Genomic DNA, 5632 nt, shown 5'->3' with positions numbered 1-5632 from the left:
CACTGAGGTCTTGCGTTTCTGCCGTGGATTTCTGCATACGCCAGCGCCGGGCGGACTCCGGACATCCAGCCCGGAGGAACCTGTGCGCTCACGTCCAGGCTTGCACACGACCCACGGTAAAGCACACATTACTCCAGCTTTCCATCACAGATGGCATCAGTGAAGGCTGCTTAAGTTACGTTTATACGCCAGGTTTAGGCAAAGACATAAGGAATCCTGCATGAGCGTGCTAAGCGTTGATATCTTTTTTTTGTAAGTGCAATAATGCAGAAAAGAAAAAAACCATGTGCTTGTGCTGTGCTTCAGTAAGAGCTCCAGCCCCCACGCTCGGCGTCTGCGAGGCAGAATCACAGCCAGGAGCCCCAAAGGGAAAGCAGTTTTGTGTAAGACATAATAGGGCTTCAAAGGTAAGATGACTGACAGCTAAAATCACTTCCTTAGTGCTGTGTTCAGTACATACATATAAATATATAGGTGTGTGTATATAAAAATAATATTATAAAATATAATCAAGTGGCTCTCTGAAGGTGGCATAGCTTTTCCTAGCATTTAGTAGAGTCAGGATGTGGTGGGTGGCACAGGAGAGTCTTTCCCATCTCCCCTACGACACCACCGTCTGCGATGCACCAGCACTGCAGCGTCAGCCCGTCCGCACCAGTAACTTTTAGCAGAAGTCTTAACTTAAATGCAAACTCTTGCTGGTCATGGTCTCGGGTTTTCCAGGTGACTAAGGCTGACACCTGCCAACTGTCCACGGGGGCATCCAGGGGACCTTTCCACATGGTCTGATCTGATCTCTGCCCATAATCCATGCTGCTTTCTTCGGAAAGAAAAGGGAAACTTTCTGGCCAGGGAAAATCCCTGGACCAGAGGGGCACGAACGTGTTAGGGACATCACAGCAGACTTGGGCTCTCATCCGCAGAGCAAGCTGCCAGGAGCGGTGGGACTCTGCGAGGGAACAGGGATAACGCACACAGGACGGAAAAATACGTATAAATGGAGATCCTAATCCAATGGGTTTTCCCCGGTAAGACTGTTCCAGCCACGATTAGGTGTGTCTCTATGCAAGCAGCAGTTTCTGTTCATATTCAGTAGCTGTCTGGAGCTCAGAAGGGGAACCTCTGGCATACGGGCTTGTAATATAATAATATATGTGTAATATCTGAAGATCGAGGTTATCTCTCTATTAAATTAGATAAAAAATAATTCGATAACTCTAATTTACCTTATGAATCTTTTAAAGAGTAAACTGCTTACAGGCAGCTAATGCAATAAGCTTACTTTATAAGCAGAGGGAAACATCTGGTACGATGAGTCTGCAGCACAGATTAGGATTCTGTGCGTGCCCAGCAGTAGTTAGAGTAAATGTATCATTAGGTTAGTACCCTTTCCCATTCAAAGCACACTTTTCAAGATTTATATACTGCAGACAATAAGATAACAGGAGAGTCAACTTGCACTCGCCTGGTCTTTAATCCACCCCATGGCCCACGGTAAGATAACGCTAACAAAAAATGCAAGACAAAGCATGGAAGTTAGGTCACTGCCACTCGTGACAAAGGAAATATAAATATATTTGCGGACCCACACACATGCAAAGGCAGAAGCTGTGCTAAAAGGGCTTTGTTAAGGCCACAACGTCAAGCACTCAAAAATTGAGCAAGTTGCCCGTACACCCTTCCTTGTACATTCACCGCTGTCAGAGATGCAATTGCAGGGAATGGCCGAGGCCACAGCCTGCCTGATGTGGGCAAAATCTTTGATTAATTTGACTTCTAAAAAAGCTAAAATACCTTGTCTGAATATGTGAAAAACTGCAATTTTTTCCAAAAGTTTTTCAATTCACCAAATTAGGCAAATAGGTGGGGGAGAAAGGAACATTCCTGATGTAGGGAACTGCTCTTGTGATGGATGTGACTTGCCTGTGCCAGAGCCGAAGGCAAAAGCATCCTTTATAATGCCGCAAACCAAATGCTTTCGCCCTGGAAGTCCAGGCAGTGCTGTGCTTACCTGCTGCAAGACCCTGTCGTCATTTCTACAGAAACATTAAGGGCCACAGGGACTAGTGATCAGAAGTGACCAGCGATTTCTTAGGTGACTGCCATGTTTGACGTGCACAATGTGAGAGTGGAACCCGATTTTTCGAGGATGGCTGCGTTATTGCCACTGACACAGCTTGTCTATATTTGTAATTGAACTGACAGCACAATACAAAAAATAAAACCAAATCAGCCCAGCAATGCTGCTGTGCATCTGAGCAGTAATAGCAAACCACGCTGTCCCTTCAGGCAGATGTGCACGGTGCTGAAGATAGCTCATGATGTCATTTATGTGAAATAAAATAAGTGCATGGATGGTTTGTGTCAACACATCCTGAAGCAGTGCACACAGCAGCAGACACTCCAGAAGTTTTTCTTCTTGACATCCAGCAAGGCCAAGCTGAGCCTGTATCTGTGTCCAAAGCTGGAACTGCAATCCCGAGTGCGGATACAGCAGTGCAGAAGTGCACCTGCAGCCATGAATCTCCAGGAAGATTAAAGGCTTTGGGGAGAATGAACTTGAGCAGCATAAAACAAAATAAATAAGTACATGAGCCACATCACAGTCACCTACACAACAAAATCCCCTCCAAAAACACTGTATGCGGTGGAAAAATCCAGCACAGAGAGCTTATTTATGCTTCTGAACTGAGCTATTTGGAGCTACCCACCATGCTCTTGAGAAGATGCAGTTGAAGCTCTTGCTCCTGGATGTTGTCCTTCACTCTGCGAGGTATGTGCTGTGCCGGGGCAGAGACACGGCGCGACGGGTGGCCCAGCAGTGACTGCGGCAATGATACTGGTACAGGGTTACTGGATTAATGCATAGACGCTTGAGCTAATTGCATCTTAGAGACGGAGCGCAAGGCCCTGTGGCGTCCAGGAAACAAGGCACGGACACCACCGGAGCTGCAGCGCTGACGTGCCGGTATGGACCGGCACACCTCACCGCTGCCTTCTGGTGATGCCCGGGGGCTCCTTCAAAGTGAGCTTCACCTCTGCCTGCCGGTCTCCAAAGGAAAGTTCGGCATGTGTGTCTCCAAGTGGAGAGCTAGGACAGCGTTAGTCAATGATGTGCTTTATGTAGGAACCAGAGGAGAGTTTTAATCTCATCATTCTGGTCCTGGAAATGTGCCTCTTCTCAAGAAAACAAGCAAACAAAAATCAGAAAAATCGACAACAACGCACACTCCGGAGAAGGACGGAATCTGCCTCTACAGAGGGAGATTTCTAGACCAATATCTCGTTTGTCATGCACCATTTGTTAAGTAAATATTCATGATATATAAATGCTAGCGACACTTTAATATTCTGATTAGCATGGCACAGCTATTCTTCTGTCTAGATAATGGTATAAGTCATACTAATTGAAGTAACGTTGGGTGTCACATGATATAAAGCTGACTTACTTAAGACTAGAATGTCTGGTCCAATCAACTTCCAATGTAAATTGCACTGGATTCCCCTTTTCTGTCTTCCTTGAAATATAATAAATAAAAAGTACGTGAGCTGCAAAGCAAATCTGCCAAAGTTCTCTTCCCTCTCCATATATTCACTGACCTTTGGCTGGTCGTGTTAAAAAGCAGAGAGAAACCTGCAAAACTTTAGGCAGTTAGCCCCCACGCCTGCAATAAATTCATATCTGTTTGCAAATAAAAGATCGGTGCGCTTTCTGCTTCAGATTTCGGGCTTTTCTGTACACTGCGCAGCTGTTACAGCAAGCAGCCATTCAAGAGGGGAAAAAAAAAACCCTCTATATGAAATAGAGGATGCGAACGATATAAAGGCCATATGGCTGAGTGAAATATGATCATTGTGCCTAAATTGCTTTTTTAACTGTGCTTGGATGTGTTTATAAACTACCTTTACGAGTCACAAAAAAGCATCGCTCAGGTGGGTTACCGTGGAAAGCCGGACCTTATTAACAGCCACAGGATCTTGTTGTTCGGACTAACGTTTCTGAAATACATTCTACCGACGAGTACTGTATTTTTGCAGTTCAGAAGCACCTCTGAAAGGCAGCTTACGCGATAATCAAGTATCAATTTTAGGCCGAGTGAGCGGAATGAGTAATGAAATAAAAGGAAACATTAACCAGGCACCAACAGTAAAAAACAGAATTATTTTGGCCACGGCAGTTTCTAATGAAACGAAACAGAACAAAATATTCAATAGCTGCACAGATATTCCTTAAAGTAGAAAAAAAAAAAAAAACCATGAAAGACTGGAATCTTAGTTGATTTTATTTTTAGATAGCAAAATTAATAGTTCATTTGCCAGCACACTGCTCACAACTCAAGTCTACAAAAATTAACTGAAGGAGCTCTTAGCCAGGCGTTCGAAACACTTCAGCCCAGGTGCAACTCTGTGCTCAAGCCTAAACCCATGCATCCTCAAAAACGCATGATCTCCTAAATGCTAGGCGCTTGGTCGCAGCCCGATGGCTAGAAGGGAAGGGGATCACAGAGGGTTGGGGCTGGAGGCATCTCTGGAGGTCGCCTGGCCCAAGCCCTGCTCCAGCCGGGGCAGGTTGCCCAGGGCCATGCTCAGGCAGGGGGTTGAGTCTCTCCAAGGATGGAGACCCACAGCATCTCTGGGCAACCCTTTCGGCTTAACTGCTTTGTTGAGTCGGCTCTTAGCAGATCTTCTGGTCTTAAGACTTCCACAATCTCTAGTGCCAAATCCCAGAAAAGGTCTACACAAAGTTTCCAAGTCCAAGCACTGCAGGAAGGAGGTCAACAAGCCTGGCTGGGGCCTCCTTGGAGGTGCCGAGGCGGCTTCGTGGGCTGCTGGTACCTGGAGCCCCCCGGCTCAGCCGAGGACCTCCTTGATGCCAGCATACCTTGTCCTCCAGCTGCGGCTGAATCGGTCCTCAGCGTTTAGTACCACTTTAAATTCTCCTGGTGAACCAGAAGTACCTGAGAAAGAACAAGTAAATATTTAATCTACTGTCTGGGTTTTAACAGGTAGTTCTGACGAGAGCAATTGAATTTCTATCTGCGAAGATGATTTGTATGCTCAGAATATCAGAATCGGATGTTCACAGGGGGATGGTACGAGTAGAGAACTCGCCCTAGAAATGCCTGAATTACTAATGTTCCAGCTATTCTTTTAATGAGCCCAGCCTGAGTAGATGCTATTTTATCAGTATTGATGCAACGGACTGGTCAGGGAAGCTGCAACCATACCAATGTGTTTTCAAAGCCAGGAATGAAGTTGATTGGCACCAGTCAGCCACCAATGGCAATATCAAATACAGTTTAATCAATAGCAGCAGACAGTGCTGAAATAGCACTGGTGGTGCAAACGTGCACCCGAGCTTGTACTCTGTCCCAGGGGCAGATATTAGCACGGTCCCAGTTGTACCAGCTTCGGCTCTAGCAGTATAACCTTCTAAAGGGCAGAAGAAAAGAGACTCAAGCCTGAATTTTCTTATTTTTAGTTAAGTTAATTCCTTATGTTACTATAATTTAGTAATTTGTATTTAATTTCCTGTTCAAGGGGGGAAAAGGATTAGAAGAAACAGCTGTTACCCCCTGCAGTCCGCAGAACAAAAAGAACCAGGAGAGCTCATCCGTCCATCTGATTGCCT

This window comes from Apteryx rowi, unplaced genomic scaffold (genome assembly GCF_003343035.1).
Source record: "Apteryx rowi isolate R43461 unplaced genomic scaffold, aptRow1 scaffold_2, whole genome shotgun sequence".
Lineage (NCBI taxonomy): Eukaryota > Metazoa > Chordata > Aves > Apterygiformes > Apterygidae > Apteryx > Apteryx rowi.
This window is presented reverse-complemented; position numbering follows the sequence as displayed.